The sequence below is a fragment of the Protopterus annectens genome, chromosome 2.part1, assembly GCF_019279795.1.
Source record: "Protopterus annectens isolate FY-2018-M chromosome 2.part1, PAN1.0, whole genome shotgun sequence".
Classification (NCBI taxonomy): Eukaryota; Metazoa; Chordata; order Ceratodontiformes; family Protopteridae; genus Protopterus; species Protopterus annectens.
In genome coordinates, this window is record NC_056729.1 from 1,708,679,338 (window position 1) to 1,708,701,394 (window position 22,057).

Below are 22,057 nucleotides of genomic sequence, written 5' to 3' on the forward strand. Positions count from 1 at the left end.
AACAAACCCCAAAACAGTAAAATGAGGATAAATCTCCATTAAAGGTCCTACAGTACTTTTCAATGTGCAAGAAACAATAGATTTCTGTTCCATTTTTGTGCCATCTGTGTAAAAAGCACAAGATTTATTTTATGCTGAAGGCAGAGGTATGAGTCGAAGAGGACTATTACATGTATACAGAGTGACTCTATGCACAAATTACGTAATGCACAATCTCTTAAGGATACTTTTACCACATTGTAGCAGGACCTCTGAACAGCACAGCACAACAACTTTTTAAAATAGTAAAAATGTGGAACAGAATCCTATCGATCTTTTACTACACATATTATGTTTATACATGCATGCATAGAGAGGTATGTGGGCCTGAAGAGAGAGAAGGTAGGCTACATATGCTACACCCCCCCCCCCCACCACCACCACCACCACCACCAACAACATACATGCAAGCACATTTCTGGAATAACAGCATACCATTTAATGCATCTTACAGACTACACTACATTTTAAGAAGCAGTTCTAGTCTGCACCCTCATTCTAACTACAGATGTCATAGCAGAACAATTCTATTTAAATATTGCCATTAAGACATGCTATTGACCATTTGACAATTTGAGTTTATCAATACAGCACCGTTTGCTTTTCCCCTGAAATGATGATGTCTTTCAAGTGACCCACTTGGGCTGCCCAGACTGTTTTTTTTTCGAATATGCTCTTTTCTCAACTTTTGAAGACTTTATATACTTGTATAGCAGGCAGTTTATTTAGCTTTACATCAGACTTTTAATTAGGTTGTCACATACTGCAGCTTAAGAAATGTTATCTGGAGGTGTTGGGAACTAATATTTGGCATGTAAAGGATTGCAAAAATGATGACTGAACTCCAGAATAAAACATCAAGGTAACCAGCTGCAAAAGCTTTAAAAAGAACGGGCTTAGAAGACATATAAAGAGATTGTTCATAGACAACGGCATTGTCTTGACTGTTTCACTGAGGAACTACTTAAGGAACAATTTAATGTGGCAAAGTGGCTCTAATCTCCAAGGCTAAAGTGTTTCTTGGTAGTTATATGGACTTGCCGAGTTAAAATGCCAACAGTCTATAGAGAATATTAATAATATTCCGTTTCAGCACTGTTGCATTTTAAACAGATTGTTGCTTAAGTCTGTACTGGGGCTGAGGTCACAGACTCACAGAGAATTTCTGATGGTCTGTTCATTTAAGCAGAGCTGTACATAAAATCTATGACTTTCTGTTTCAGCAAATAAATATAGCCAAAGTTAACTTGCATCAAAATATCCAATATCCAGGTGTAAACAAAGTATACCTTTTTAACAAAGTCTACTTTGTATGATTGGCGTTTTGATTCCTTTCTTCATCAGCAACACAGCTGCATGTCATTTTAAAAATGTATACAATTATTAAGGGATTTCAACAGAAAGTTGTATGAAATGGATGTGTAATGAAGACAGAGATGGAGCTTAAAAAACTGCTGACTGATAGCCAACACACATGGCATTGTGTCTGTCAAAGTCCTGAAGTGGCTCTGGATCATTTTGTAGCACAGCATCAAAAGAATGCAGACAAGCCTTCATACAGAATACCCAGGCTGGGTAGGGTACAATTTCTACATCCCAGTTTAAGAGAAGCTTGTTGAGAAAGGTGCTATGTTTGGAATGCAAGAATCCTGAGATGAAACACAAGCTGGGGGCTGCAGCTAAAAGATACAGACCAAGAAAATGGCTTGAGATAGTTGCAACTGTAGAAATAAAACTTAAGGAACATATACAAAAGGCAACCAAGTCCAAAAGGGAAGGTCTCTACCTCCAGGGGCACAGAATCCAAGGTCAAGGAGATGATTATTTCTGTAAAAACATATTTTTTTTCCTGATCATTAATATTATCAAAACAATGAAAACATGGTCAAGCTTGACTGAGCAATGCAGTTAGTCTATTTTACAGCTAACTGTGACAACTAGCTCACCTAGCCTGTAACCACATAACCTGTGCTGTTTCGTTTAACCCTTCCCCATTTCCTCCCTCTGCATCTATATTCGGATTTTTAATTATGAACATTTCACACCCTCAAACAGGACTTTGTCCTAGCACTTCTGTTTAAGTCAGTTATAAGTGTATGTCATTACTTCTGTGAAGGAATACATTCTACACTTAACTCTTCGAGATTCACTGTGACTGCTTGTGCTCTTGGTATGTCTAGTTCTGCAAGAAACAAAATCAAACATCACTTAACTCCAAATAATACAGATCCTGTGTCTTTGGGAAGCCTCACAATGTGGTTGAAAAATAAAAAGACTTATTCTTTAGCAGTTATACACTGCTGATGACTGGGGAAAAATACATCAGTTGGTTACAACAGGATTATGTACACCAATACAACAAGATTATGCACACCAATACAACAGGATTATGCACACCAATAGAACAGGATTATGTACACCAATACAACAGGATTATGCACACCAACAGAACAGGATTATGTACACCAATACAACAGGATTATGTACACCAATACAACAGGATTATGTACACCAATACAACAGGATTACGTACACCAATACAACAGGATTACGCACACCAATACAACAGGATGATGTACACCAATACAACAGGATTATGCACACCAACAGAACATGATTATGTACACCAATACAACAGGATTATGCACACCAACAGAACAGGATTATGTACACCAATACAACAGGATTATGTACACCAATACAACAGGATTATGTACACCAATACAACAGGATTACGTACACCAATACAACAGGATTACGCACACCAATACAACAGGACAATGCACACCAATACAACAGGATTATGTACACCAATGCAACAGGATTATGCACACCAATACAACAGGATTATGTACACCAATACAACAGGATGATGTACACCAATACAACAGGATTATGTACACCAATACAACAGGATTATGCACACCAACACAACAGGATTATGTACACCAATACAACAGGATTATGTACAGCAATACAACAGGATTATGCACACCAATACAACAGGATTATGTACACTAATATAACAGGATTATGTACACTAATACAACAGGATTATGCACACCCATACAACAGGATGATGCACACCAATACAACAGGATTATGTACACCAATACAACAGGATTATGCACACCAATACAACAGGATTATGTACACCAATATAACAGGATTATGCACACCAATACAACAGGATTATGTACACCAATACAACAGGATTATGTACACCAATGCAACAGGATTATGCACACCAATACAACAGGATTATGCACACCAATACAATATTCAGCATTTCTGCTGTACCTTTACTTCTAGTTTCTTCCTTTACATTCTCGTGGATGTCACCCCATTAAGCTACTACTCAATGTGCTATGTCTTCAGTGATACCTCAGAAATGTAAGGGTCTGTATAACCACAACCTAGCACAGAAACAAATTATTCATGAATTAAAATTCAGATGATTCTGGCCAGAAGCCACAGTGACCTACCTGCTGCAGAAGCATGAAAGAAGTGGCATTGCATCCTTTCTGACCTGCTCAGCCTTGAGATAACTGCCCCTGCTGACCTTTACAATGTTACCCTTTCCTCAGTTTCATCATTCTTATCAGATAAATAGTCTGTTTTATGAGTCCCCCTTTTCACTGGATATCCAAAATGCTTCTGCAGCTGAAGGAAGATGCACTCCTAACATAATTCACAGCATGCTGATGATGTACCATACAGTAACAAAGGGAATATTAGACACGGATTGGAATTGGTGCTCCTTTATTACGTTTAAAAAATTGCTCAGTAGGCCTTAAAACTGCAAAATGTGTCTGTTTAATAAAGACTTGCTAAAGTGGACTTTACAGATAGCCTTCAACCACTCTTCCTCAACACATTAATTATGCTGTACAAAATCAATGCAAAAATTTGGTGTATTACACAGATCCAGACCTTACCTAACAGAAGCCGCACAATTAATAACAGCTAATACTCTACGATCAGCAAGCCTACTGTATGCTTCCAGTAGGCACTATGGGCTCATCTCCTTTGCAAGACCTTTGAGTTTCAGAAAGTCTGTCATTAGTTCCAGCTGGTGTATACACATCCTTCCTTTCCTAGAGGCTCTGTTTTTTCCATAAAGGGTAGATCCTAAGTAAGCTTACCAGCTCAGTAAAGAAGCCTCCACCCTCAGGTAGTGCAGTGTGTATAGCTGCAAGAAAGGGACGCACAAAAACACATTGGTGGAGACTGTGTACCACCCTAGAGCCCAGTGACAGTGGTTTGATATCAAAAGCATAGCTGCGATGGTGTGGTAGCTTTCTAGCCAAAGGCAGCCGACTGTCCTCATCCTCAGATGTTGAATGCAAGAATGAAAGCTGTAACTGACATAAAACTCACAAAGAACAAAAGGGTTTGAACTTGAACACTCCACTGTGACCTCAGTTAGGTCACCAAGACTGTGACTTCTTCTGGTCTCCCTGTGAGAAGGATTGATCAATAATGGAGAGTCCACCTCTGCCCCAGTAAAGGCAGTCCCCTGCTCAAGAACCAGAAAAGAGTTCTGTCACTGTATGATGACCCCTACAGCACTTGCAGCAGCCATGGAAGGAGCAATCAAGGGCTACTACCAAGGCATCCTTTGATGGGGTCACCAAGAATAAAGTCATCAGTGTACGAAAATGCAATATATTTCTTCCCCACAAGGCCATTGCCACAGTCGATAGCATTTTGATAAACACACTATGTGGAGATGAATGTGGAGATGAGAGAAAAAAATGGCCATATCATGTACCAAAATAAAAGCCCATCCTCAGTGAACTGAAGAAATGTCATGTGTCAACCCCAGATACAAATGTGACCAAAAGTTTCCATCACATTACTTGACACCATTCAGATACTCTGATGCAGCATTGGTGTGACGTCTTAAACAATGACCATTCAGACTTTCTGGATGTTCCTGCTGAAGTTGGTGAGGTCTAGAATTCCTAAGGAGTAAAGAAAAGGCAAAAGTAGAACCATCTGCATTTTCCATGCTCTGCAGACCATTTGTTGAGTACAGTTTGGGCTACTTCCAGGGCAACTGATGAAACTATCTGGTTGCTGAATGAAGCACTTCCTTGGGGAGGGCCTAACAGTTTTAAGACATACATATTTGAGATCACATCAAGAACCCACAGTCCATGGGAACTGGTCTTCCATGGGCTGTTCTTGTGGTAGTCTAGTGGAAGTCAGCTGCACAGTAGACTTTGCAAACAGAGACGGGGACTGAATATTGTTTTACTCTGTGGCCCTCTTCATTCTATTAGGGTGTGTGCACTTTTTTAGGACATTGGGTAGGCCCAGAAGCAGCAAAGCAGGTCAGTTGGCATTGTAGAGAAACCACTCCTCAATAACCAACCCCCACTTCCTCTTTTGGTCAGCTGGGTAATGGGAAGTCTTTCCCAAAGAGGGGCTCACCCTAGAAGGGTGAGCCTAGAATGGCCTGTCATAGCTTTACTTTTAAAAAAGAAGACTGACTGAGCCACATACCTCAGAATACTGTCTTGGCCACAATACCAAAGCAGTCAAATTTGCAGCAGGATGTAAAAAAACCCACTGAAGAAGCCGATATAATGGTCTTTTAAAGAGACTCATGATTAAAATCAGGGAGCTCTGAGAGCTTTTCCAGTGCCTGACTTACACAGGAAGACTGGATTGATAACAACAAACATAAATAAAATGGAATATTCCGTCTTTAGTTACAACAGCCTAGTGCTTACTTTAAAAGACCAGTGTGTGAAATGACTACACCATAAACAAGATGCAGCTGGTTGCTATGAGTATAAGAAGCTGTAAATTAAGATATTAAACTGGCCACTTAGAATGCTTTCCTAGAGTGAGATGTGATTTAGATAATAAAGGGTTAAACGGTTTTGTCCAAAGCTTCAATAAGGATGTGAAGGATCCCATTTCAGTCCTCAGGTTCATTTCACACTGCTGGCATCTGTAAAGGTGTTCACAGCACCTTAATGCTGAAACACAATTTAAAATTATTTTATGGCTATGCTTCTGCTTAACAAGACTTTTTCTTTTACAACAAACGAGTAACGGAGTAGGTTAAGAAGGTTTTTTTCCACTCTACTTCCCATTTCATGAGAAAGATAAGACAGTGTACTGTCATACAAAATGAGATTTTCAATCACGTTTTCACTGTCTTTTTCTCATCAGAAAATGTTCTGTCAAACTGCAAGCTTTCCAGGCTGTAGAGGGACAGCATTTTTTATGACCACTCAATGTCTCATTTACAAGTGAAAGAAAGGCAGGAGACTAGAGTACTCCAACAGCAGCAGGTTGGAATAATTTAGTACCGCTGGAAGACAGTCTGCTACTATGGAGAAACATTACTAAGTTTTTTTTTCTCATGCCTGATATTTTTATTAAAGAACTAGTTTATTCTGCATCATCTGACACCAAGCTCTCTTTCCATACTGCCATTTTAGTTTCTTAAACAAACACAAGTGACTGTTTCTTCAGTCAATACTACCCATTATAAAACGAATTCCTCAAAAATAGTTACTTAAAATGACAATTATCTGTGTATTTTCCTCCAGATAAATGGAATTACTTTTGGAGATTTTTCATCCATGCTGTTTTTACTACTACAGGTTTCAACACACCAAGTAAAAATGAGCAGTGAAGCATTTAATTGGTTAGTATACAGTTTCAAAATGGCCCTTGACAATCCTCTTGTGGCCTGACATAAAAATGAGAGTATTAAAGTGGAAGCACAAAACTGAAACGGTAAAGGAGACACTGGGAATCTCACATTCTGCAACTTCATCAGTCCCGTGGATTACTTATTACTAGGTACTAGTAAATGCAATCTTTTTTCAAAAAGCAGAGTTCACTTTTATGCTGCCATGCAGAAAGAAGCATCCTTACCATGTCTTTGGCACGTCAATGGTTAAATGCGAGTTGTATGAATTACTGCAACAGATTGCTGCTGTAAATAATTTACCAATATGTATAAATATTCAAATCTGTACGCTTTGAAATTTCCTTGATTTTAGCATTCCAAGTGTCTTTCATTCTTTTAAGTTTACAGAAGGGACTGGCATACCTTCAAAGACAGGAGGGTGGGGGCAGATGGGTAGGTCTTGAAAGCTCCATCAATAAATTGTAGCAAACAGTCACATAACAAAAAAGCAGAACAGAAGAACAAAAAAGAATAGAATAATTTAAATATGTCAAAAGGTAAGAATAATGGCTACATTTATTAATGTTAGAAAGGATAATTGTACCTGTGACTAATCATAAACACACATTTTTTATGCTTTCTAATCACTCAGAAAGATTACATTTAATCTACACTTTGTGGTAACCTGAATCCCTGTCAGTATTTAAAACTGCAAGAATATCAGTAGGACAACAAAAATTAGGAGGAAGACGGTGTGAGTTTGTTCACTCAGAATGGTGTACACTTAGTGTAGGTGTTACTGAATTAGTTACAAATACAGAAACATAAATATTACACTTTTGTACATCTGTTAAGTGACTAAGCCTACAGGACACAAGTGCCACTTTTCAGGGATGAGACTTGCTCAGAATCACACAGCAGGCAAATGGAGGGGAAAGGAATCAAACCATGTACCCTTGACTACAGGAAGCAGCTCTTAACAGCTCAGAGCTTTAAAAGCTGCACTGACTGCCAGTCACATATTACAAAGTGGATGCTGTTAAAATGTACTGTGTAATAACAGACTAATGTATTGGTGCTAAATAGCATAAATAAATATAAATGAATAATGCTACCTGTTATACAATGACATCGCTAGGGCAGTCAGCAGATATTCTGAATATCCATGTTTCCATCTCAACTGGAATCAAGCGAAAATCATTGATACAAGTCTGGGAGAACTCAAGCTCTTAGATGGCTTAGCTTAGATATTTCTGTGTGAACAGTGTATGAAAATGACATACCAGGCAATTGAGATTAGTGGATCTTAGCTAGTTAACAAAAACAGATAAACAGGTAATATTAGAGTCTAATTATGGTTACAGGTGCTTAACAAGTAGGTGGGTGGGGCTGTCGTACTGGATTACACCTTTTTAAGAAAGTAAATGACAGCCAGTGAAGAAGATTGCTCCACAACCCATCTAAAGCTTGGGCTAAATGTTCATAGGGAGGATATGGGCTGAAGTAATAATAAAAAAAAAAGTTTCTCTGCAAGCGTCTTAACAAAACTCTTACACCAGCTCAAATCACAAGAAAAACTTTTATTATCAAGCTTTCACAATAATGCTTCTTCAGGTTGGTCCTACGTCTTATTCTCCTGGCTTCTAGAAAGAAATAGCATACAGGGCACCTGTCAAGGGGGAAAAATTTGTCAAATTGGATGGCCTTGAGGAAACTCAGATCTGCAGCTACAGGTGAAGGGAATGCACTGAAGGCCAGGGAGTGTGCTCTGTTTTAAGAAATAATATGACTTTTGGGCAGCTGTTCTTTCAAGGGTTGCCTTTAGGGTGCGGGGGGACAACAGACTGGTCTGACAGCAGTCCTTCTGGTCATAAATACACAGGAAACCAGTATAATTCCACAGTAACAGCAAGATAAACAACTAACAGAAAAAAAGGTGACAGACAAATACGGAAAAATAAAGTAAGCACTTGTACTTCATTTCACTAGGCACAAAGAATCCACATGAGTCCCAACTTAGAATGTATATCAAATGCAAAACAAAACAATGAAAATATTTATTTACTAATTATTGTATTTGCTTAATGGGCTCATCCAGCTAGGCAGAAAGCTACCTTCTTTTCATGGTAGGCCTGGGAAGCTCCAGCCACATTCCAGCATTCCATAAATAACATAGTAAACAGAGGTGTACAAGTAATTAACAAATATACAAAATTTAAATAAAGTATCATTAATTAATAGCAGCATCATTTAATGAGCTTTGAAACTTTTTCCATGGAGAAAAGCACCAAAAAAAATTATATAAAAAACAGTAAACAGAAGAATACAAGCAATCAGTACAAACAGATGCCTCAATACAAACAGAAAATGATTGACTTCAATAACTGGCTTAGTTCCTGGTGTCATTTTAAGGGGATCCAGTATCTGTCAGCCTGGGATAACATGATCGACAGACCTCAATACTTCACCAGAGATAGTTTTCATCTGTCACCCCTTGATTTTCGGCTACTGGCTAAGGCTGTTGCCACCCCCATAGTGCCTTTTTTTAGGCAGAGTCTCAAGGACAAAATTCCCAACATAAAAACTCCATCTAAAAACAACCTCAAGATTATGCTGCTATGTGCTTGGAGTCTTGACACGAAACTGCCCTCACTGGAAGCTGTCCTCACCTTGGAAGATGCAGACATTTGTGCAGTCATGGAGACCTGGTTTAAGGCTGTGGAGAGCAGCCCAGCCATATTGGGTTACACCTGTTTCCACACATTCAGACCACAAACTGAAGGAGGGAAAACTAAAGGAGGCGGTGTATTAATTTTCATTAAAGATAAATACACCTCCAGATTGGTCAAACAGCATGATTCCCTGGAGATACTTCAGGTGCAATTAACTGTTGGAAGGACACCTATTGAAGCCATTGCCAGCTACAGGACCCCCTCCATGAATCAGGGCACCCACTCTGCCTATTTGGATCTACTTGAGTCTATCAAGATACATCCAAACACCATGGTTTTGGGCAACTTTAACTACCCATCCACTGATTGGGTAAATTGCTCATGCTCAAACTCACTTACCCAAGGGTTTCTTGACTTCGTTAACTCAAATGCCCTGGGTCAGCTGGTTGACACCCCCACTAGGGGGGAGCAACATCCTGAATCAGGTGCATACTAATATGGGGGACCACTGTAGCACCCCCACTGTGAGGTCTTCCCTTGTGAGATCTGACCACAAATCAGTCTATTTTGAAGTAACTATCACACCTGACCCCCATCCCCCAGGCAGCAACTAAACTAAAAAACTTCTCCAAAGCAGATTATAACCTCTTACGGGATGGTATAAATAGCTTCACTACACCTCCCCCCTCAGATGGAACTGTCAACTATGCAGAGTTCTACACCAGTGTTTTATACAAACATCTGTATAACTGCAATGACTCGGCCATACCTGATAGGACGAAAACAATCTCTTCAAGGAAGAGCAAACATGTCTGGTGTACAATTGCCATTAACAGGCTTTACGATAAGAGGAAGAAATTGCTATCTAAGAGTAAGAGGGAGTGAGCCCTTAAATGGAAATACTCGCTCCTCAGCTTAAACAACCAAATAAGAGTTCTTGTGAAGTCCTCCAAAGCAAACTATGAAACCAAATAGTTTAGTTTCCTCAACTAAAGACAACCATAAGGCATTCTTTAGTTACATCCATAACCTAAAAGGAAAGGCCCACATTTGTGGCAAACTGGTAGTTAATGATAACACATTTACTGAGCCTGTGGCCATAGGTGACCTGTTGGCTAACAGGTGATGTGAAAACTTCACTCCCCTGCCCCTGCCACATGCACCCCCTGACATCCCTACCACTTGTCCCCTACCTTGTACCTCTAAAGAGCAGGTCATTAATGCCATCTCTAAGGCCAGGATCACAGCATCTATGGGACCCAATAACATCCCAGGCTGCATCCTACATGGGCTCCAACAAGAATTTGCAACACCATTGGGTACTCTTTTCAATCATAGTCTAAGCACCGGCTTCATCTCAGCTGAAGACTGGCCACCATTATTCCCTTGCACAAAGGTGGTTCTTCGTCTGAACACAGGAACTATAGCCCTATTAGCCTGACTAGCCTCATCTGCAAGGCCATGGAGCGAATCATCAAGGACCTTATCAACAAAGATATAGCTAATCTCCAAACACTTGACCCTACTCAGTCTGGATTTGTCAAAGAGAGATTATGCTTGTTAAACTTGGTGGCCTTCTTTGAGACAGTCTCCAAGTCCCTGGATGAGGGGAAACCTGTGCATACAGCCTACCTAGACTTAGCCAAGGCATTTGCCACTATCCCCCCTCTGGCATCATTGACAAACTCACCCATCCAGATATCAGCCCTTACATCATTAGATGGATCACTGACTGGCTCACTGATAGAACCCATATAGCCAAAATAGGGGTATCCATCTACAACAGCAGACATGTAACCAGTGGTGTGCCACAGGGATTAGTCCTGGGATCGCTACTGTTTGGAATCTACTTCTCTGAAACACAAGCAAAAACTAAAGGTCTGTGTCCTCAAAGTTTGCTGTTGACTGCAAACTGGGAGCGGTCATAGAATCTCCAAATGATGTCAACATCCTACAAGAGGGTCTTACACAAACAAATGATTGGTGACAAAGTCATGGCCTTAAACTCAATGCAAAAAAAAAATGTATTATCATCCCTTTCAGTAAGATCGATGTTCCTGCTAGCTACCACATCAACAGCAACACCCCAAGTATGCACTCAGTAGTGAGAGACCTGGGCACACAGGTTGACATAAATCTTACCTTTGATCACCATGTCTCCACAGTGGTAAGAAGGGCATTCTCTATTGCTCATCTCATAAGTAAGAGCATTGCCTCCAGAAAAAATAAATTATAACCTCCCTGTACTCTTCCCTCATAAGGCCAATAATTGAGTACAATGCCCCTTTTGGTATGTACCTTTCCAAGCAGCTGCAGCAATTGGAGAGACCACAAAGGTTCCTCACAAGGAAAATTCTAGGTCATCAGCATCTGTCTTATGTGGATCACCTGAAATCTCTGTCACTTTATTCTGTTTCATAAAGACTACTCAAAGGCGATCTCTGCCTTGCATACCAGGCAATCTCTGAACCTGCTTTATTAGAAATACTGCATCGCCGTAAGTCAAATGGTACATGGGTACTCGCTCTAAAAACCTTAACCTTAATAGGGCCTGCTTAAATGACAGATTTGTCTCCCAGAGGTTACCACATCTTTGGAACAGATTCCCACTTCATGTCAAACAGAGAACCTCAATGATCATCTTCAAACACAATCTTCATGATTGGATGGGTAACCGTAAATTCACCTCGGGGGGTTCCACCTGTGTCCCATTTGGATGGTGATCAAAGGTAAGTTTGCTGTCAACCTGTGTGCCCAGCTCTGTCATTAGGCTAGTAACTTCCTATGATCCTAAGATTCTATGATAATCAATAGAGATATACAAGTAATCAGCAGATATACAACATTTAAACAGAATATCACTAATTAATAGCAGCATCGTGTAAAATGCTACGAAGCATATTTGGAAATGAACTTGAAAGAAGGAAAATGGAAAGCTGGTATTAAGAGGTGAGAGAGAGATGGATGAAATGGGAGAGGGAGAAGTCGAGCCAAGGAGGAAATTTTGGACTAGTAACTAAGGGATAGTGCTTGGTAAGAAAAGGAGAAATTAATGGATGGGACTTTTCCCATTCAGGAGGTGCACATAAAAAAATAGCATCACAAGAAAAGTACAGTTGTGTACACTTACCATAAATGTAGATGTTTAAGTGTATTCACTGTTGCAGTCCTCACATATGGGTTATCCAACTCACGGTAGCCCTCAGTCGGCCCGAATACCAGAGTCCTTGATATATGACATTGGCCACCACCGGTTGTAAAACTGATGTCAGTACGTCTGGTATAAAGGGAGGCAGCCAATGCCATTTCCTCATCCAAGAGCAAAATCTCTTCTATTTATCTGCATAGGATTTTCTGGTGCTAGGCTTCCTGGTCTCATGAAGAACTTCAACCACCTGCTGGGAAAGATTTAAAAGTATTAGCCAGGCAGTTAAATGGACAGTTTGTTTTTCTTGCCTTAACTGTCAGGAGCCCCCAAAAGAAGGCTAATCCAGGAATGGTAGCACCCTGGACACATCATACAAAAAATAAAAATCCATAGTCTGTGCCTTAGGAAAAAAAGGGGGAATGGAGGGTGGGAAACCAGGACTGCAACAGTGAATACACTCGAACATCTACATTTATGGTAAGTGTACACAACTGTACTATGTTCTTCGTGTTTCACTGTTGCAGTCCTCACATATGGGTTGATTCCCAAAGCCCAGTAAGAAGACAAAGGGGGGAGGAAGGATCACAGATTAAGGGTTGGTAAGGAGGCCCTGCAAAACTGCAGAGGCAAAACCAGCCCTGGATTTAGAAAACAAAGGTAGACTGTAATGCTTTGTGAAAGTATGGACAGAAGACCAAGTAGCTGCTTCAATAATGTCCTTAGTAGGCACACCTCTCAGAAAAGCTGCAGAGGTAGAGGCTGCTCTAGTACAATGGGTCGTCATACCCTGAGGGGGATCCTTCCCATGCTGCAGGCAACAAAAGTGAATACAATGAGCAATCCATTCGGAGGTGGTTTGTTTTGAAATAGCTTTACTGTGAGCCCCAGGAGCAAAACTAACCAATAAATGTTCAGATTTTCGAAAGGATATGGTCCCAAGTAAAATCTCAACTGTCTATGCACATCAAGAGAGTGCAAAATCCTTTCCCCTTTATTTTGTGGATTGTTGAAAAATGTAGGCAGGTGAACAGACTGGTTAAGGGTCAAACTGGAATCTACCTTACGCATAAAGGAGGGATTGGCTCTCAGAGAAACCCGATCTGAGTGAAAAATAATGAAAGGTCCTATGGACATTAAGGCTTGCAGCTCAGATACTCTTCTAGCTGAAGTAATAGCTAAAAGGAAAACAGTCTTCCAGGACAGAAACTTCAAATCTGCAGAGGCAGCTGGTTCAAAGGGAGGCAAAGTTTTTCCAGGACAAAATTAAGATCCCAAGCAGGAGTAGGAACTCTTCTGGGAGGTCTAAGATTACTAGCTCCCCTCGGGAACTGTTTCATCAAGGGGTGAGAGAAAATGGGTTGCTCAAAGGAACAATGGGCCGAAATTGCTGAAGCGTGAATTTTGATTGAAGACAAGGAAAGTCTACCATTAAGCAATCCTGCTAGGTAGTCAAGAATGAGGGGTAGAGAAGGATGAGAAGAGTCTTCTCCTTTAGCCAGCACCCAAGAGCAAAATCTCTTCCATTTATCTGCATAGGATTTTTTTGTGCTAGGCCTCCTAGCCTCATGAAGAACTTCAACCACCTGCTGGGAAAGATTTAAAGTATTAGCCAGGCAGTTAAATTCAGAGTTTGAAGATGAGGGTGAAGGAACTTTCCCCCTCCCTGAACCAACAGATCTGGTACCAGGGGAAGATGCCAAAGCTGAGCCTGGGAAAGGTTGAGAAGAAGGGGATACCAATGCTGCCTGGGCCAATCTGTAGCTATCGAAGAGCCTTTGGTTTTTCATCCCTTACCTTTAGCAGCACTCTGGGAAGAAGAGGCAGAGGAGAGAATGCATAAACTGAGATGTGTTCATGGGAAGGACAACACAGCCACCCTCCAAGCTTTGATGTGAAACTCCCTGGTGCAGAAGGTTGGAAGGAGATGATTGGTGTGAGAGGAGAAAAGATCCACTTGTGGGGTGCCTCAATGATGAGTGATGTGATGGAAAATGTCCCTGTTCAGTTGCCACTCACGAGGATCCAGAGCATGTCTGCTCAAATGATCCGCCAAGGAGTTTAGCCTCCCTGGAAGATAGTGGGCTATTAGATGTAAGCCCATGGATGCTGCTATGGACCACAGTCTCATGCTTCGTCTACACAAGGGGTAAGACTGAGTCCCCCCTTGCTTCTTGATGTACAACATGACTGTGGTATTGTCTGTCCTGATTAGCAGAGTCCCAGGGTAGAGTAGGTCCTTGAAAGCCAGCAAGGCCTGCTGCACTGCCATCAATTATTTTAAGTTTATGTGCAGATGAATCTGCTGGGTGCTCCAAGTCCCCTGTATGCCCCTGCCCTCCAGATGAGTCCCCCATGCAATATCTGAGGTGTCTGCGGTGAGAGTCTGGCTGGCAGATGGTGGGCGGAAAGGCAGAACCTTGTTCTGAGAACAGGCTGTCGCCCACCAGCGGAACTCCATTTGTAGACAATAATAAGGGGAAGAATCAAGTCTAAGTCCTGTGTGTGTGTTGGCATCAAAGGTTCTTGAGGTACCACTGAAGTTTTCTCATATGCAGCCTTGCATATGGGATCATCCAAAGACATGAAGCCATGAACCCCAGTGCTTGCAGGAATTGCCTTGCAAAGAGCTGGGTCATGCTTGCCAAGTTCATGAAGTAAGCAGAAAGATCTTCTTGCTTCTGCTGAGGGAGGAATACCATCTGGGTGGCTGTATTCAGACTGCTCCCAGGAAAACAATCTTCCTTGAACAAACCAACTTTTACTTCTTTTCACTGAGAGTGTAACCCAAAGAGGTGAGAATGTTCTTCACGAAATCCAAATCCTTTTCTAATTGTTCTGGGCAGTTTGCTTGAATGAGACAGTCATCCAGGTAAGGATATATTTGAATGTTTTGGTGCCTGCAAAAAGCAATGGCTGGAGCCAGGCACTTGGTAAAAACTCTGGGAGCAGTAGATACCAAAGGGCAATGCAGAGAATTGAAAGTGTTGCTCCCAAGCCCTGACGCGAAGGAACTGCCTGCAACTTTCCCTTATTGGGATGTGCAGATAAGCCTCCTTGAGATCCAAAGTTACCAGCCATGAATCCTTGCCCAGCATTGGTAGTAATTGTTGAGGGGTGAGCATTTTGAATTTGGGAATCACCAGAAAAGTGTTTAGAATGGACAGCTCCAGAATAGGGCGCCAGGTGCCCCCTTTCTTGGGTACCAGAAAAAGCCTTGAATAAAAACCTAGGCCTGCCTGATTTGCAGGAAATGGCTCTATGGCCCCCATAGTCAGTAGAGGAGAAATCTGAGTTTCTACCTCTTCCTTGAGAGTTTTGGGTATATCTGGGTACCCTTGTAAAACAGGGAAGGTGTGAAAGTAAAACTTGTAACCTTGATTTACTATACTGAGCACCCATTTGTTGTTTGTGATGGTAGACCATACCTCTGCAAACCTGACTAACCTTGCCTCCAAAGGAAACCCAGGGTCCGCAGTGGTAGGCACAAGAAGGCCGGAGCCATTGAGAGTGCTTACTTTGGGAAGCTGGCTTAGAACTCTCCAATTTAGCAGAAGAAGAATGCCACTGTTTAGCCCTTTGAGAGGCAGAAGCCTGCTCTCTGGAAGATCTGAAACCCCTAGGCCTAGAGTGACCCTGTTGCCAGGATCAGGGAAAGAAAAATTCTTGAAAGGATAATGCCTACTAAACCGAGGAGGCTGAACCTGAAAGAAATATTTTACAGCTTGCATAGATTTTGCCTTATCCTCCAACTTTTTCAGTACCCCCTCAGCCTTATTACCAAAAAGATTGTCCTTGTGCAAAGGAACATCCAACAATTTAGACTTAACTGGTTCAGAAAGAGGTTGCTCCCTGAGCCAAGCATGCCTTCTAATTATGGAACCAGTCGCTACTGCTCTGCAGGAAGCTTCCAAAGTGTCAAAACTACAATGATGTGAATGCTTATTAACTAAAGTGGCAGAATTCAGTAAGTCTTGTAAATCTTTATTGTCCGTCATGGAAGGAATATTTCCAAGTTTAGCCTTAATAGCCTCCAACGTATGTTGCTGATACTTACGCATGTGAAAAAGACAATTCACGAATCTAATGGCAAGAGTTGCAGAAGTATAGACTTTTTTACCTCACCTGTCCAAGGCCCTAGATTCCTTATCAGGAGGCACAGGGTTTCTAGTAATAGTAGCCTTAACACCCTTGGGGCCTTGAGAAATAATTTCTGGATCAGCAGTAGGGTTTCTAAAAAGGAATTGATGAGATTCAGGAACCCTGTAATATCTATCCTGCTTTCTGGGGGCAGGAGGAACAGAATTAGGAGTTAAAGAATTTTCCATGAAAACATCATCCACAACTTCCAAAACTAGAGGTATAGCCAGAGGCTTATGCTGTGGCAAATCTAAAAACTCCCTGATTCTTTTCTTAGACTGTGGAAAATCCTGACATTCCCATTTAAAATGCTCCCTAAGAGTATTCAAAGTATCCACAAAGGAAAAATCTTCTGGAGGGGAGGCAGAAGGGATAGAGTCCTCAGCATCACAATCCTCAAAGCCAGAAAAAAGTTGAGAATTTCCTTCTTTACCAACAGACATACTGGAAATCTCAGAATCTGAGACAGACAAAACATCAGGAGATAATTCCCTAGCCCTCTTTGAAGGGGTGTGTGTGTGTGTGTGTGAGCCTCTAATCAGGGAAAGAAGATCACCAGCCATCTTTACCAACTGGGACTGAGGTACAGGAGGGGAGGCCAATGCCTGCTTGTGAGTAGGTTTGCGGCTGGAAGGTTTACTAGCAATCTGGAGGGACTCGAGAGGCCTAGCAACAGCAGAAGTCTGAGCTAAGGTAGTCGGTCTGGTTCTGGTCTCATGGGGAAAAGAAGAGGCGTCAGAAGCCGGTGCCTTCAAAGTGGCTCTGGACCCATCTGAGATGGCGACAGGCAGAGGATCTGAAGACAAAATAGCAGTCTGTGGCGTGGAGGACTCCGTAAAGGTCTCGGCAGAGGCTTGCGGCTAAATATCTGCGGACTGCAGGGGCTGAGAAAGCGCCTCATTGACTACTGCTGTACTGACGATCAATTTCACCGGTGCATCATCAGTAGATTTAACCCTAAGCCTGTTGCGGCCCTTGTCTTTGCGTTTCCTAGGAAGATCCAAAGTCAGGAGACCAGAAGACTCCATACCGACGAACTTAGGCCAGACTCCGAAATGCTTATACAAAATCTTAGCTCTACGATGAATGGTACGTGGGCTAAAGGAAGCACAGAGATCGCAGTTAAGGACGTCATGCTCAAGGCCCAAACAAGTTATACAATAGGAATGGAAATCACTGTGCAGAATCTGTTTTCCACAGGCAAGACAGTTATTAACTTTATCTGACATTCGTTAAAGCAAGAAAAGAGAATCCCCAACGGGGTATTTATCTGAAGGAGTCTTCAACTTGGTAGACGGAAAGTGAAACGAAGGTAAACAGCCGACCAGCACTAGTGCGAATTGCATCTGCTTTGGGCTCCGCGTCAAGAAAGACTGAGGAAATGGCGTCGGCTGCCTCCCTTTATACCTTTATACCTGACATACTGACATCAGTTTTACAACCAGCAGCAGCCGACGTCATATACCAAGGAATCTGGTATTCGGGCTGACTGAGGGCTACCGGGAGCCAGATAACCCATATGTGAGGACTGCAACAGTGAAACACGAAGAACATCAATAACATAAGAATGCAGGTCATGTATCCATTTCATCCCCCCTTTAAATCTTAAGCAAAAAGTAAACAGTACAGTAATGGGTCGCTCCAAAAGCTCTACAAAATTACCTTTATTACTACCAACAAGCCACTGCATATTTAGTCTAGGAAAATAAACTGTCCCTTGATATTCCAGGCTGAAAAGCACTGCCTGAAGTACAAATGCATGTCTATACTAAGACACTTGTGTTGCTTACAGGGGTTTGAAGTCCACCTGTGGCAAAGGTCTAACTAAATATTCTATCTAGGTTAGGGTTACTACTACTAGTTCAGTAGGGCCTCAGAGATGCTAATGTGAACACACAAGGAAACCCTCTGTAGGCTAAATTTGCATAAACTTAAGAAGTGAGAGCATCTTTCTTGAAATAAATAACATCTTGTGTTCCCTAAAAAAATCCGCTAGACTGGAACAAATTCAATGTTTCTCTCTTAGAAATAATACTTCTGTACAGAATGAAATGGGTTACCAGCTGCCATAGATTCATATACTTGTAGGAGGCTGGCATAATAGTTAAGGTGTTTACCTTACACATACAAGGTGCAGGGTTTGATTCTTACATTGGGTAGTTGGCTATGCTTAAAATGGTACACAAGCACAGATAACCTAATACTAATCTATGAGCGTTGTGTATTTTGTAATTGTTAAATTAAATTTCTGTTACAATGTTACAATAAGCATTCATGCTGTACTGCCAATTGTACACTGTTCTCACATTTGTTTCTACACCAGTGCCATCTTATTTCTTAAAGCTGTCTGAATTAATTTCAGTAGACAGTCAATTATCCGAATGTCAACTATCCGAATGCAATCTTCCAAAGTTTTTTGGGTAAGAAAAATCATAAAGTCTGAATATGTAAACATTACAGTTATTCACTTGTGCATGTTTTTTGAGCTTGTAGCCTGCTTGTGTGTGAAAAATATTCCTTATTGTCCACTAGAATTGCTGAATCTTTAAAAAGTGTATTCCCTGAGTGCAGAAAAAACACGGTTTTAGATTTTTTTATCCAGTTTAATTTTATGTTTGATTATCCAAACAGTTTGATTATCCGAACTACCAAACTAAAAAGAGGTTATTAGCCTAGTGGGAGTAACTTAGTCAACAAAGGATTAATAAATAAAAACATTTCTTCAAAACGTTAATCTACATAGACCCAAAAAATATTTCCCATGTGTTCCCACTTAACGGCATGATCCCTCATGCCTACAAACATTTTCTTTGCAGAAATATTTCACACCTGTATGTTACATCCATCTACCATACCTCCCCCTTTTTTCCTCTTAAGTCCATGGGTACATATGCCAAAACTCTATGAATGTGCTAAGAAAGCCTCTACAGTTGATTTAGAATGGTTCTTCTGGGTTTTCATTGTGCTTTCCATGGAACCTGGATCCCAAACTAAAGCGGCTCGGCTGATAGACCAATATTTATATGTCTCGATATTTAGAACTGAAAACAGTGCATTGCTTGCCATGACATACTTTTCTTGTTCTCCCTCGCTGTGCTTTCTAGAGCAAACCACATGACTTTTAGGGAACTTATGGAAAAGTATGCAGAAATTGGACACGTGAAAAAGAGATGGTGCATTTTCGCCTTATTATATAGATCCACTTTAAGCAGAAACAGGGAAACTCTAGACCAATGGACGGGAGGCTTAATGATTGGTCGGCAAAGAGGTAAAAGGCACAGAAAAAAATAATGCTGAAATGTCATCTTCAGGATTACCAGAAAAGCACCTCAGCTCTCCCCTGAAAACAGCCATAGCCTAGAGGGATTTTTCTAAGTGAACACAATACTGAATAAATAAAATTAATTCTTTAACACTGATCTTGGTTTGACATATCATTCTCTGATGGAATTTTGAGTCTCATGAGAACAATTCTTTTTCACACAAAGGACTGAACAGCAGAAGATCCACTTTAGGTCTCCTCCAAAAACAGGCTGTAGACCTAGTGGGATTTACTCGGGGAAGAAATTAAAATGAAATGCTGGTTTATATACAATTTCATAACATAATATGGAGTCTCATGAATATATATATATATATATATATATATATATATATATATATATATATATATATATATATAGATATATTAGATATAGATATAGATATATATATATATATATATAAAGAGAGACTGATTTTTCGTACAATATCTCCTAATTATCTCACAACAGGTGCACTGTTTCAATAATTGCACAGTACAGTCATTAAATTATCATTACGTAGTTTGTTTTGGCACAGCTGTGAATTTGATGGCAAGTGAAAACAAAAGTTAATATGTCATGATGATACAAAGTCATCCCTCCGCCCCCAAGAGCAAGGGAGATCACTAAATAGGAGAGACACTTCTTCTTCATACACATGGCTATATGACTATATGATACAAATTAGGCTGCAATACCCATATCCTGCTGGAAAAACATGTCTGATATGTAGTTACTATAGCTCCACTATCACATCAATTCAAACTTTACTTTTATGAAACTGTCATGAGAATCACCATTAAGCCATCTAGGGCTTGATGTTAAGAATACAGTGTTTCTGCTTTTCTTTATCTGTGAACACCTATGTATTCTTAAATAAATGACACATCCTAGAAGAAAAAGCAAGGTGTATCAAGGAACAACAGCACCAGCGATCTTAATAGCGATCTCCTTAAAAATCTGTCAACGTGACTTGGAAGTATGAAACATGTCTGGAAAAAGAACAGGCCCACACTATTAAGTTCTTTCTTTTTCAGTGGAACAGCAGAGACCATGCTTCATCTTCAGTAATGACGCTTTAACTACTGCCTTACAAGAAAGTCTCATGAGGTTTACAGAGGGTTAAGTCAGTTAGTCAAAGAAATTATGATGAAGGAATACTTGAGATAGCTAGTTAATGATTTGTAGCAAATTAACATTTCTTAGTAAACCACACAATCTAATTTTTTTCTGGTCATTCATTCACTGTTTTTGAATACATATCTTTAACATTTTTAACAATTAACTCATTCACTCCAATGGAGCTCAGGAAGTTTGCACTGTAACTTCCAATGGGCAGGGCCTAAGCATTTTGACAGAATCAAATTATGTCCTCACTTTTCAAACAAATGTTCCTATCTCTGGATCCATAGGGGTTATGCAAGAAGTGTAATTGGCAAACCCTTCAGCACAAATTATTTTTATAGCGGTAGTATTCTTTAGGTTCTAGGTCTTAAACTGAATTTTATAAGTCACAGTAAACACAGTAACTATTACATTTATAATATTTTGTAAACAATTTACAATATCTCAGCAACCACTCAGGTTACACACATACTGTCAACAGCATTTTATTCATCTAGCTGAGAGCTTTGATATGGGGCTAAGAGTTCTGTCTGTGTTACTTGGCTGTTGAGATATTTAGAAAAGTGTGAAAATTATATCTATATAAATTAATCTCATAAAAAACAACAGTTAATATCTATTTAACTTTCCTAGACAGAGGTCAAATATTAATGCAGTTGAGTTTGCCATTGCACACGCTTTAAGATGAAATCTTTTAAAACCATGTACATAACATGGTTTTGGAATTGATGATGCAAATATGAACAAGTAATATTTGATGTCTGGAGGCATCAGTAGGAGGTAACTGCAGATGTACCTGGAGGCGTCACTTGGATGTAATATACAGAGTTGCTACTGCCATGAGCTTCTTTGCTAAACCATCAAAATGTCTGTGATCTTTCCCAAGATCTGAAGTGTGCCTTCCTCAGAAGCCAGTAGAAAAAACATATCAGTTTTTGAGTACTTTGCCTCCCCATCTGTCGACTATTAGCTCTCT

At 40.5% G+C, this 22,057-nt stretch overlaps 1 protein-coding gene across 3 annotated transcripts in view; it reads right to left on the bottom strand.

Moving 5' to 3' along the window:
• Positions 1-22,057, bottom strand: part of CASZ1 (castor zinc finger 1) — a 668,840-nt gene that overhangs the window by 389,031 nt on the left and 257,752 nt on the right. The window lies entirely within an intron of this gene.